The sequence below is a fragment of the Corapipo altera genome, unplaced genomic scaffold, assembly GCF_003945725.1.
Source record: "Corapipo altera isolate COAL_440 unplaced genomic scaffold, ASM394572v1 23, whole genome shotgun sequence".
NCBI lineage: Eukaryota > Metazoa > Chordata > Aves > Passeriformes > Pipridae > Corapipo > Corapipo altera.
This window is the reverse complement of record NW_020884878.1, coordinates 3,893,160-3,906,622: the sequence shown is the minus strand read 5'-3', so window position 1 is coordinate 3,906,622 and position 13,463 is coordinate 3,893,160. Positions and strand designations below refer to the sequence as shown.

Below are 13,463 nucleotides of genomic sequence, written 5' to 3'. Positions count from 1 at the left end.
TGCATGGCCAGCCCTAACAGGGCTGCCCCAGAGTGCAAAGGGAGCAGACAAAAGCAAAGAAGAAGAAAAATGCACTCAAGCAGGAAACATTTGAGTTCCCTGTTATTCTTCACACATCAAAGTAGAAAAACTTGCAGAGAATGGAAAAAAGGCTAAAGCAAGAACAGCAGCAGCAGGCAAAAGAAATTACTATTTCCTAAACAACAAACAGCTCTTTCAAAATCGGATTTATACCCTTCAGAGAAAGATTGCAGGGGACACATCCATTTTGCCTATTATGTAGATTTGTAAAGCTAAGTACATACTCACCTGAGTATTGCATAAGATACCAATTAGGAACATTTATTTTGGGTAAAAGAAAAACCAATGAGCCACTCTGGTTAACTGCCATCTCTCAGAGGCAGTCTTTTTCCATTCGTCTCCTCTTCCACTAAAAACAGAGGAGTGTTTTACGCCAAACAGTAAAACCTCAGGTCCCATTTTCCAATTTGGAGTCTCAGAGATGCACAGCCCTATGTTCTTACCCTGTAACTATCCTCCAGTCTCCTGTAATCACACTCAGTGGTCTAAGCTCAGCTCTCATCAGATTGCAGCAGCCCTTTGCAAAACACTTCATCACGATTTTTACATCAGCTATCCCCTTCTCACTGCTCCTTAATTTTCCCTGCCAGATTTTCTCTGGATGGTGAAGCTGAGTGGCTCTGCCTGAAATCAAAACTGACTCTGGCCCCTAATGCCTATAGGAGACAGCACTTCTGACCCACAAAGGGAAACAAACTTTTCTACCAAATTCTCCCCATTGGCTGATAATATTTAATTTAACTCCACTGTTTCAGTGCTCATCTCTAGAGCTGATGTGTTTCACTAAGGGAAAAGGAATCCTTCCCCTCTGAGGGCTTGATTGAGTGTGCCCATTGATCTGAACTACTGCAAGATATAGAACTTGTATTGACTTCAACTTTAGGCTGTATCTCTCTGGATGTTTACATGATGACACACTCAAAATCTGTGGAAAATATCAAATATCACCTTTACTAACCTGGTGCCAAGTACAAGATTCAAGCATTGGAACAGGCTTCCCAGGGAAGCGGTTGAAGCACCATCCCTGGAGCTATTTAAAAGGTGTGTAGATGTGGCACTTGGAGACATGGTTTAGTGGTGGACTTGGCAGTGCTGGGTTAACAGTTGGACTTGATTGACTTAGAGGTCTTTTCCAACCTAATAGATGCCATGTTTCTACAATTCCATGTCAAAATTGAGGTGCTTAAATTGCAGAGACAAGGGTGCCGGGGTCCCTAGAGGAAGGTGCATGGTCCCTTGGCTCTCTGACCGCCTGGGTAGCCTGTCCCCAGCTTTCGTGAATCCCCTCTCACCTCCCAGCCCCCGTGGCTGGACAGAGAGGGTCCCCCCACCGGGGACGGGGCACACCCGCACACACCGGGGCACAGCAGGGCTCTCAGACTGTTCTGGCTGGGGCGGGAGGGCAGCGCTCGCCTCCAGGGCACCCACGGGCCACAGGAGGAAGAGGCGCATTGCGGGAGGGTCAGGACCTCTCTGCGGTGAGGGGAACGGCGAGGGGGATGTTGGCTCCGGGGAGGGCTCTTCCTCCGGGGATGCTCTGCCAGGGCGATACCAGGACAGGGGACCGGCGCTGCCGCGGTGACATCCCCGGCAGGACGCGGGGCGGGGGCGGCGCAGCGGGACCCCCCGGCCGGGCGGGAAGAAACTTCCCCAGCGGGGCCGGTCCGGACCCCCCGCTCCGCCCGCGCCCCGCCCCGGAACGGGGCGAGGCTGCTGCGGGCGGGCAGAGCCCGAAGGCTGCGGGCACCGGCGGAGGGTCCTTGCCCGTCGCAGGGTCGCTGCCCGCCGCAGGAAAGCGCCGCGGTAAGGCCGAGCTCCGCGATCGCGGGGTCCTCTCAGCCGGGAGAAGTTGGGCTGAACCCCCCTCCCGGGGCTGCAGCCCGGCTGAGCATCTCCCCCTCCCTCCGCTGGCGTCCCCCCGGTCCCAGCCCCGGTGACCGGGGAGGAAGGAGCTCGGCGGGCCGGAGCTCGGCGGGCGGCTCGGAGCTGCAGGGAGGGATGGCTGAGCGCAGGGGGGGTGGAGGGGCGACAGGAGCAGGGAGGTGTAGGTGGGACCCGGTCTGGGCTGCAGGTGTGGCCGCAGGGCGCATCGCTGGGACGTGGTCCCCGCCGCCCGTTTGACGGGACGTGGGAGAGGTAAGAGCCGGTCCGGGTTGCAGATGCAACAGAGCGGTGGATAGGTGGGACCTGGACCAGAATGCAGGTAGGACGGTGGAGCATACAGGTGGGAGCTGGTCCGTATTGCAGCTGCAAACATACCGTGTACGGGCTGGATGTGGTTTGGATCGCAGGTGCAGCTACACCGTGTCTAGGTATGACGTGGTCCAGATTGCACGTGTAGGTGCAACGTGGTGCGGGTTGCAGGTGTGATGTGCAGGTGGGATGTGGTCCTGCTGTGCCGGGGGGTGACTGAGCATCTCCTAGCGTAGAGTGTATGGCTGCTGTGCCTGTGTCAGGGCCGGGCAACTTTCAGGCTTTTATTTTGAAATATTCTCTTGTCCAGTGGTTTTCGGACGTCTCCCAAGTCCTGCCCACTTTTCCCACATACTTCTCTCCAGCCTCATCCTCCCTTTTGCTCAATAACTCTGCAATGATGAAATGGCTTCTTGCAACATCAGCACGCAGAGCTGAATTCCAGAGCTCGGGGGCGGGGAAGGAGTGCTCAGACACACTGATCTTAGGAGGAATACCCCAAAACGGTGTTCGTGGTCATCCCTCCCAGTACCAGATCGACACTGTGAAATGTACATTGCTTTTCTCGGATTTCTGAAGAATTTCTCGGGGTAAACACAGTGGGAAATGACCTGAGGCTCCCTGGTAAATTGCAAGGAAACTTCTGGCCTAAGTCAGTTGAAAAGAAAAGTTGGAGTCAGCAGAGTTACGGTAAGGTTGCCATCGTCCTACTGAACTTGCTCAGAATTTGGGCTGTCTGGCCACTAATCTCATTTCTCTGCCATCCACTTAAACTTGTTTTTCTGCTACATGGAGGCTGCCAAAACTGGGGGGGGGGGGGGGGGGGGGGTGAGAGGGGGGATCATAGGAACCTCTGAGAATATGTGATATTTTTTTGTCCTATTATAAGTTAATAATCCCATTTCTAGGCTGTCATCCAAGAATATTGCTCAAAAAATGCAAGCAGTGTACAAGACCCATTGTATAAAAGATAATCTAAATGTAGGACAGGAAGGGACCTGGCAGGTCAGCAAATCTAAACACAGGATGATATTATGCCTTATTGCACACTACTGTAATTCATTTCTCCCTGGTCTCCTGGGAAGGGGAAGTTTCACAACTTTACTAAACTGACACCATAATTTTTTCTCCAATATATGGTTTTCTCTTACTTTGTATTTGCACTGTGACTGCTTAGTTCTCCCAGTACAGATGCTTTTCTCTCTTATCAGTATAGAAATAGGAGTTGAATGCTTTTCACTGTGTCATGCCATGCAAGATAGAACTTGCTGTCTGCTTTCATGAAGTCGGCTCCAGCTTATGCTGATCCCTGGCAGTCATGAGCTGGCCTTCTTATTCTCTGACTTCCCTGGGGATGAGCAGAGCTGCCAGGCTCAGAGGTCTGTCCTATGCCTCTCGTGTTTGACATCTCACCTGGAAATAAATCCCTCACCTGGTAGGTACTGCAATTAACCTCCTCTTCAGTCAGGTTCCTCCTGTCCTGTGATGAGGGTGGGAAACTGGGATTTTCTTCCTCAGGTGTCCATCTGACTTGTTTTCTGCTGTCAGCTCTCATCTTACTCCAGGCCTCTTATTAATCCTTTTTTTATTGCATATCTCCATGTTCTGTGCTGGTACAGTATTCCCCCAGCTTTCTCCCACTTCTTCCGTCATGAAGGGAGACCTTAAGTTTGTAGTGACCCCTGCCAAATTCAGACTGACCCCTTCCATTTGATTGTCTGTCCAATCCTTTTAGGTCTGTATCCTATTTATTACAATTTTTTATCTTTTGTTTGTTAACTCCTGATTTCACTGAGCTGCGCAGCAAGTGGCTGTATGTACTTCAGATGTGTTTGAAGCTGAATTTTGCTCCTGTCTTGTGTGCCAGGTATGCTGGGTAGGTTTCCCAAAGTAGCTGAGTAGAAAATTTTTCTTACCGAAGCAAGCTAAGTTGCATTTTGTCCTCTTTTCCCCCTGTTTACTTCCATGGCATCAGTTATTAGGGTGGTTTTTTTCTGCAACAATTATTCTGTTGATGAGGGATGTTTAATCCCACCATTGTGCTGTAACCAGCCGTGAGTAGAAGACGGGTGTAATTCAGCAGTGGGTATCAACACAGTGCTGTAGACTGGGCAGTGAACAATATTCATAGAGCTGAAACAGCTGCGGGAACTTCAGACAAACTCAGTGCTCATATCTGAGCTCAGATTTAGCTCCCAGTCGAATATCCTTGCTCTTAATATTTGCAATAAGGTCTATCAATACTGATTCAGAGGAAGTACCACCCACTGAATCAACAAAGTCAGCTCACAAGGCACTGAACAAATCCAGCTCTGCTCGGTCCAAAATACCACAGCTGGTATGTGCAGATAAACACTTCACAAGGAGTTATCCCTGTTCTGTTCATGAACATTGGACATGGCTTTTTATATAACCAGGTGAAAAAAAAAAACAAACAAATATTTTGCAGAAGCTAGATGCAGCTCTGCAGCACGATGCTTCTCGTGTTCAGTGCATGACTACCTGCTTCTGACCTGATACATTATAAGCCCTTTGGTGTTATCCACCAAACTCAAGTTTATTCCAGTGTTTCTCAGCACTGCATGTGCAGCAGTTTATCACACAGTGCTCATGAGTGTGCTGCTGCAGAGCCTGCTTTCATTTCCCAGTGGCCAGAAAAAGCACTGAGAGCACCAAGTGCTGCAACAGAGCAGGCAAACAATCTGTGTTTTAATTATACAGAGACCTCTTGGGTTCTGTGCTGTCAACTGAAATGCTAAGAACAAATTGGGGGAAGGAAAAAAGCCGTGTCAAATTTTGAGCTTTGACTTTCTCCTTCTAATGAAGGCTGGCATCATACTTGTAGGTCTGGCGTGAGGTTTGTCACAGCATCCCAGTTGTTCCAGTTCTGCAGACATGCTTTAAGAACTGGAGCGAAGCACAAAACGGGAATGCTTCGAAAAAGGATTCTCTGCGTTTGGGCAACTTCTCTGTGCCTCTCAAGATTCTCATCAAGGGCAAATATCATCTTTTTTTCCTAGGAAAAAAATTACTAGTGAGCAACAGCCAAGCTTTATAATTGCTACCAGATAACGTCAGCGGTAGATGAGCTGATTTAATGGAACTGAATGTGGAAACAAATAGGGGTGTGGGGTTCATGCATGAGCCCCTGAGTCATAGCCTGGCATCTACAGGAGTGCCCGCAGTTAAGTAAGTGGTTGTGTGATGTGGCAGGTGAACATTTGTTGCTGTTTTGCCAGCCAGCCTCTCACATCTGCAGAAATCATCAGGAGAGTGTCTAACAGCATGATGGTTTTTCTGTTTGATATAACGAACACATATTGTTCCCAGATTCAGCTGTTTCTACTGGTTTGATACCTGAGCTGACATTTCAAAGCCCTGGGAATGCTGAAGCCACAGATCAATGAGAATCTTAAGCAAGCAATAGTGTTTGCAAAACCTCTTTAGCATTTGATGGTGTATTTCAAGGTGCTCCGGAAAAAGAATGAGCCAGATAAAGGACATCAGGCAAAGCCAGAAAGGAGGGCTGAGAGCCGGTGGATAAAGTCCTCATCCCAGCATTGGAGTCACTCAGCTGATTCCAAAATGTTTAACTACCCTAAAAGAAACAGGTCACTTCAGAAGGGACATTGCTCCAGCACTATGTCCAGGAAAACAAGTACGGGCAAATGAAGAACTGCCAAATGCTGTAGCTGGTAAGGCAGGATGTTGAACTTGGCAAGGTTGTAGTGGGAATCACCAGGTCCTGCTACTTGGCATTGACTTCCCATTTGTTTTTCTTACCACAGCCATTATTTTGCCTCAGCTGAGGTGTAAATGGTATTAATTTGGGGGAATGTCTGAGGGTAGAGGAGGGATTTGCTCTTTGCATTGCTGCTCCATTAGAGTCTGTTGAGCAGGTGTCCTCAGTCACCCCTTGGTGCTGAGAGGAATTGCCCGAAAGGGACACAAAGGAAATTTCAGTTGATGGTTTGCGTAGCTGCTCTCAGAGTACCCACAGGTTCAGTAACACTGATTTCACCCCAAAATCCAACTTTCAAAGCCTTCTGTTGCCTCTGCTGCTCCCAAGCTGTGGTTAATGCCAGCATAGGACATCACTAGTGGCAGCTGGCCACCTTGGGACAAAGTGGGTCTCCACTTTTCTAGCTGGGAGAGCTGAGTCACATTTTAACAAGCGAGGACAGCAGAGGAATTTGGAGATCACTCCAGGAAAGTGTGGGAAAGGAGTCACCCTGCAGCCATAAAACCTCTATATTTAGTTGTACTTTAAAATGGATTTTGCGGTTGCAGAGGTCAAATGAGTTTGGAGACCCACAGATCTGTTTTGCACAGAGCCTCTGAACAGGGAGTCATGGCCACCTGTCCCCCCACTGTGTTCCTCAGAGGTAGGGACATTCCAGCCTTGTCCCTGTCCCAGGGACTGCACGGTAAGCTCATCTCTTGCTGGAAGCACAGCCTCTCCCCAGTGTACCTTGGTAGGCAGAGGAGATGAAGGGAGGGAAGCAGCAGAACCCCTTTCCTCTCTCCAGATCAATGAATGAGGTTGGCATCATCTTTCTTTATTTATAACTTTGTTGAGCATCTCTGCTTGTGTCAGTGTAGCTAAGGAATAACTTTGTTACCCTCCGCTCTGTCGGTTAAATTGCATTATTTTTAATGAGGCAGCTATCTCCATGCTGCTTCTGTTCTGCTGGTTTCCCCTGTCTGGGAAGTGTCTGCTCCTCGTCCATCCTGCTTTTCTGTTAAATCATTGCCCAGCATTCTCTGGAAGCAGTGAGCTAAGTGTTAGCTTTATTTTCTGACAGAGGCCCCAAGTGGAAACAGAAGTTCCCATTGTACAAAGCAGCAGCTTTTTGTGGGTGATGCTTTTCTTCCCACACCCTGCCAAGAAGTCAAATTGTTGCAAATCAACTCATTCCACTGTCTGGCCGAGATCAAGGTACTTCACCTAAATAAAAGGATGATCCCTGCTGCCAAAGGATTTACTCCAAGGAGTGGGTGCAGGCCCTCAAGAGCTGGGTGTGCAACCCAGAGGGATGCAGGAGGAGAGGCAAAGCCACACAACCCTCCCTGGACCATTCCTTGTGCACTGGCCCATTTCTTCCATCAACACTGTTGTGCCCAACTCCGAGATCTTTCCCTCTGTCCCAGCGGGTCCCTTGGGGGCACCAAGTGGCACCAGGGGGTTTTAGGGTCCAGCTTTGGGGCTTTGCCCCCCTCACTGCCCACAACTGTGGACTCTGGGCAGCCGCCTCCGCTGCATCGTCTGTGTGAGTAAGCCTCCCTCCCACCCCAGAAACAGCCACAATCTTCTCCTTTGTGTGCTTCTAGCTCAGAAAAGGCTGATTCATTCTCTGAAGCAGATTAATTACTTCTGCTATTTAGAAAAAAAAAAGATAAATCCTTTAGAATTGGTCAGCTTAACTTTCAACTGTGTGCACAATACAGTAAAGCAAATGTGCTCTGAGCCGGAGCATGAAAGTTCACAAGGAATAAGAAACTGGGTGTTGCAGTATTTACCTGGTATGTCAGCAGTGGGCTCTGCAATTTAGGAAGTATTTGTGAATGTGTCTTCTTCTTGACTGATATGACAAACAGTGCAAATCTGAGCCCACCGTGAAGGTGAACTGGGGAACAAATATTTTTATTCCCTGATACATTTTATAGCTTGTTTCCCTTCTGCTTTACATCACGCTGATGTGGCAGCCGGCTCCCTGAGTAGCTCGCATCTGAAGCCTGGCTGAGCTGCTCCATTTCTCCCTCAAAAGGCAGCTTTCCAGCCTGCCTGGCTCTGCTTACTTGTTTATGCACTGAATGGCTGTAGTTCCCCATTTCAGAACAAGCTGTCCAATATTCATGAGTTATTTTATATTTACCCAGTTCTGAGGCTTCTTTTGTAAGCCTGGGGATAAATTCTGGGTTTTGTTGTTTCCATTACTGGAAATGGACTGAACCTTCACAAACATTACCAAGCCTTAAATAAGGCCTCTATTTAACTAGAAAGGAAGGGAAAGGACTAACACAAAGCTAAATTGATTTACAAGCCTGTAATTCCCAAACTCCTGTTCTGATAACACTTGTAAGCAAGTGTTGGGGCAAGCCATATGTGTAGAGATGAATCACTTATAAAATGATATCCTAATATTAATTGTGTATTAATTTGTTAGATAAATACAGTGATTTTCCTCTCAAAGATTAATGACAGCCACAAGTTCAACTAGCATAAAGCACTGCAGCTCTTTGGACTATGCAAACCTGAGGATATGACTGAACAAGTGATTTCTTTGCAAACAACAGAACAGTATCACTTTATTTCTAAAGTGATTTAAATTATACTGCAGGAAAAACCGAGAGAGATCAAAATGTCAGTATAAGGTATCCTGCATGTACAGTAAGATCATTTTGCCGCAGCATGAGAAATTCCCAGGATCAACCTCCAGTTGCTTGGGCCATATTAAAATCTGTTTGCATTAATTCCAAGACTGACTTAGAACTGGAAAGATAATATCAAGGAGGACAACTTTAGGTCCTCTCAAAACAGCTGGACCAAGTACTGTAGCAAAATGAGGGGTTAAGCCAGTCAGTGTTTTAGGATTACTGTGTTATAAAACAGGCTCTTCAGACTTTTTCACCCAACAGAAGAGCAAATACTCTGAAGGTATCTTTTGAGTGGATTATGTTGAAATCACGCTAAGCTGCCCTTCTTCAAGAATTTATTTTAAACTGCTCAAATGCTTAACTTTTTGAATTAGCAGCTGAACATGTTTTCTGGTTACTCTTAGTGCTCACATTCTCACAATCTCCCAGAAAAGTACCTGGCAGTATCTGAGGTTGTGCTCCTTAATGTATGCAATATGTGCTTCATCCAGGTCATTAGGAATCCTGACTATGGTCAGCCTTATCTGAACAAAAACACTCAGAATGTTTGCTTTGGGCTGTTCACCAGATGAGATACCAACCACCGTGATTCATCAGCAGTTGAATGGAAAAGCTGATTTCTATAGGAGGGAATTATGTTTGCAGCCCTTTTGGAGAACAGCTGGAAAAATACTTCTCCCTTCTGTAGCATTCTGGTGTCTTGGTAGCTTTTTTTCAGAACTGATGTCTGTAAAGGTTGATATGGATCTGTGTAGCTCTTTGGCTTAGTGGTGCCCTCAGCCTTTTCCCCTTCAGACCTCTGACATCAAACTGGTTTCTAAGGAAGAGCTATTCTCTCCCTGAAGGTCTTCATCCTTGTGCAAGTGAGGAGGGCTTGTGTTTGTGCTGAAAGAGTACAGAGGACAGGACCTGCCTACCTCTCTCCCTGTGGGCAAGTCTTGGATGGTCTTTTTTCTGTAATTACATCTTCTTGCTGCTGCAGCACCAGTGTGTGTACAGGGGAGCAGAGTTCATCTGCTGTGGCAGCCTTCATCCTGACAATACCTCAGCAGTTCCCCTGCAGCCTTAGTACATGTGCAATATCTGTATGCAGGATAAATAAACTGTATAAATATCATGCTCCTTCCTCAGCCTGTGCTTAGGTGCACATACATCCTTTAGAAACCTGTGCATGGGTCTGTGCCCTTTGCTCTGGGCAGAACTGCTGGTGCAGTTTGGGGTTTTGGCAGAGATTTTTACCATCACCTGCCCAAAGAAAGCACCAAGTTCCCCACAGTTAATGCTTTCATCTCCCCAGCTGGAAGCACCCTCCTCAAAACAGGATGTTTCTTTGTTGCAGAAACTTCCTACCAAAAGAACTGCAGAGCAAGTTTTGTGGATGTTTTAAGCAGATCGGCCCCATTAAATACAAAGTTCCCGGAAATATGCATGTGCTGGCAGTAGCAAAGTCTTTTATTTTTGTTATCTGAAGTATCCATTAAATAAAGACTACTTCAGAGGGCTTTTTTTTCTTCCTTTTAACAACCTCTAAAGTGAATGTATTCAGCAAAAAAGCAGTCAGAGAGCTGGTCTGTGGCAAGAGGGATGGATGGATATCAGTCTCTGAGGAGAGTAGAGAAATTCAGTAAGCAGAAGAGCCAGCAGCAGCCAGATTTGCAGTTCCTGTCTTGCTTCTGTGGCTTCCTGAGGATGCTCAGATGTCTCTGCTCCCTAAGGAGGGAGCAAACCAGCTGCTGTCACTGTGCTCTTTCTATACCTGGGAAGGTCATCATTGGTTCACCCCATCTGCTTTCCAGCAGTTCTTCTGGCATCTCCTGCTTTCCCCATGGCACAGTGTCATGTTGCAAAGGCCAGACATCTTGTCAGCATGGGGGGGGAGAGATGTGGCTCTCCCCCTAAATTTATATATCCTCACCTGGACAAATCCCCTTTCAGTGCCATTTCAGCACTCTCTTTGACACTGGTGCTTCTGGTTGCTTAACTCAGAGCTCAGTTCTCAGATGAACAGAGAAGTTGAATTATCCACATTTCTTTCCAGTACCCTAATTTTTCCCCTATAAATGTGTGGTTGTCTTCATTGGCCATATAGGTACCACAATAGCCAGTAATCTGATCCCAGAGATACAGAGGCGAATTACACCTGTAATTCCTGAATATTGCCTATGCTGATGTTTAGTAATTTAGTAGCAAGTGATACTAGGCATTTTAGGCAGGATCACCTAAAAAGAGCCAACTCAGCAGACCTCTGGCTGGCATCTGTCCCTGCCAGCCAGAAATGAGCTGGGTGTCTCCTTTCCAAAACCCTTCACACGTCTTACTTGAAAAGCCACTGGCACAGGAATGGGTTTGTCACAGAAACGCAGAGCAGTGAGAAGACACTGATTGCTGTAATTAGGAATAATCTAATTCCTAAAGGCAAATGGGCTGTATTTATGTCTGTTTAATTGGATTCCTGCATTTTGTGGACCTGCTGTGTGGGCAGTGAAGCCATTGCACTGTGCTCCAGAGGCAGCAGAGCAATACTTGGTGTGTAGAGGATCTCAACTCTGCCTTACCTAACATGGGACTAAACTCTTAGTTCTTGATATAATCTGTCTGATTTTGGTGTAGTTACTATTCAGAGGACCACCAAATCATCTGCTAGAAAACTGGGGTAAAATTGGGCTGATTTGCTGGGGGAAAACCATTAGCCCTCTCTCCGAGCAACTTGAAAGTAAAGTTGGTAGGATGGAAGCTCAGACATGAGGAAATGGATCAATAAAAGGATTTATGCCCTTGACACCCTACATCCTTGTGGTTTGGAGGCAAAGCTTCACTCCCCAGGTTAGCACTCAGCTCTCCTGGAAGATAAGCCTTTGGACTCCCACTGGCACCCCTCTCCAAGCACATCAGCTTGAGGCTGCCACTGCTTCCTCTAGAGGAAGAGTGAGCCAGATGTGCTGAGGAAGCCCTCTCTCCCCAGGTAGTGCCCAAAACATTCCATCAGAGATACAACCCCATGCTTGGATTCTTTCTAGTCATGCAGTGAAAAGCAAACACTTTTGCTGGGGCCAAGTTACAGACAGTCAGGTTGATGGACTTTGGCCAGAACTGAGCTCAGCAGGGTGCAGGAACATCCATCTTTCCACGAGGTGCTCCCACTCAGGCTGGCATTAGAGCATGGTGATGGTGTGGGCAGCTGTCTGCAGCAGGCAGAGCAGCAAACATCTGGAAGCAGCAAGAGTAATGCTTGGGTTCTTGGGAGCAAGAGCTGGGTTCCAAACGACCTCATTTTTATCAGGTGCTGCCCACTGCTGCTGCTGTTCATGTCCATGGGGCCCACAGACAGCCACTGCAGTTCTAGAGCTGGTTTTTCTGCTTTTCAGCCCAACTTCTCTGCTTCTACTTTTTCTTTTTTTTTTTTTTATGTGGGAAATGATGCAGCCTTTCTAAGAAGAGAAGCATTTCTGGCATTTCTCACAGATCCAGGCTTCAGATGAAATCTGATGGGAGCTGACTGATAGCCTTTTACATTTCTTCCATGGTTTTCAGGGACAGGAATGTTGCACCATCACAGTCCTTTCTTTGCACGATTTTTTTTTCCCTTAATTTTTTTTTTGTTCCCTAAAACCTGCTGTGAGCCTGGTCCTGCTCCTAGGAACCCGATTAGCAACTAATCTTTTGAGGACTTGAGGATTAAACTTCAGGAGTGAATGCTATGTATAGGGACATTCACTTGCTGTTGTAAAACCCATCGTGAATTAACATTAGTCTTGGATTGTATAGACACACCTCCAAAGTGTTTCCTGTGGCAGGATGGGGAATTATGTGGAGTCATTTCCTTGGACATTAAATTGTTGTGGTGAAACTGTTTTAATTAGAAAGCACGTGGTAGTTGGTCTCTTAAAGGCCAGCTGAATTTGGACTAAAGGGCAGACAGATCAGTGGATTTCTAATACTGGTGGAGTTGTGCTCATGTACACAAGGGCTGAGTTTCCCACCTAAGGCAGGAAGACTCTTGCTGTGGGCTCTAACTTTTGATCTAGGAGGTTCATTTCAGGGTAGAACCTCACAGAGTAAGAAATAAGCAGCATTTGAAGCCTGCTACCCTGAGCCGGGCAGGAGGCCTATGCTAAAATGGGCCATGTTGAAATATTCACAATTTAATAATGACTGGGTTTCAGTTAACACCTCCCGAGAGGCTGAATGGATACACTTGGCAGCTGTGGCTCACAAACTAGTTTCCACGTGAAATGTCAACCAGAAAGGCACAGAGATATTTTCTGTTAAAAAGAGCTTTTAATATCTTAAGAGCCTGCTCAACCTGTAAAAGCTGGGCTGGACTGAAGCTCAGCAGGACTTTAGAGGTGCCCAGTGAGGGCAGGATTCTCACCATTGAGCCCCTGCCCAGAGGACACTGCTTGAGCCCTCGATCTTTGCTTTGCTGATCCTCTCCCAGCTCTGACGATGATGGGCAGCCTTGGGTTAGACATCCTCAGTATTTTAAACTGTCCTGGCTCTTCCAGTATTGCAAAGAGTCCTGAGATCTTACAGTGTTTAAAGCTCTGGTGTCACAAAGCCAGAAAACCCAGTGCAGCTCATGAAAGATGCAAGGGGCTGTCCCCACCCACCCCCACGCTCTCCATCCCGCTACCCTGGCCATCCTGCATCCTCTTTTTTTCTTTTCTATTTTTTTTCCCTTTCCTTTGCCAGATCATTTCCCTGCTTTGGTCATTTCCCTTCTCTGAGTCACCCCATGGCAGGACTGCTTTCTGATGCTGGCAGATGGACTTGGAGTGGGTGCAAGGCTCCCACTTTCCCAGCCCACGGGG

General features: G+C 47.2%; 1 protein-coding gene across 8 annotated transcripts in view; it reads left to right on the top strand.

Annotated features, from left to right (window-relative positions):
• The first annotated feature begins 1,786 nt into the window (after window positions 1-1,786).
• INF2 (inverted formin, FH2 and WH2 domain containing) overlaps window positions 1,787-13,463 on the top strand; it is a 41,877-nt gene continuing 30,200 nt past the window's right edge. For 5 of the 8 annotated variants that reach the window (XM_027638072.1, XM_027638071.1, XM_027638070.1 and 2 more), the window contains exon 1: window positions 2,670-2,964. The gene's annotated coding sequence lies outside the window, so the exon portion shown is untranslated. Of the gene's footprint in view, window positions 1,885-2,669; window positions 2,965-3,644; window positions 3,710-13,463 lie in introns of those variants that run through there. The other 3 variants (XM_027638074.1, XM_027638073.1, XM_027638069.1) reach the window with 2 other exon arrangements.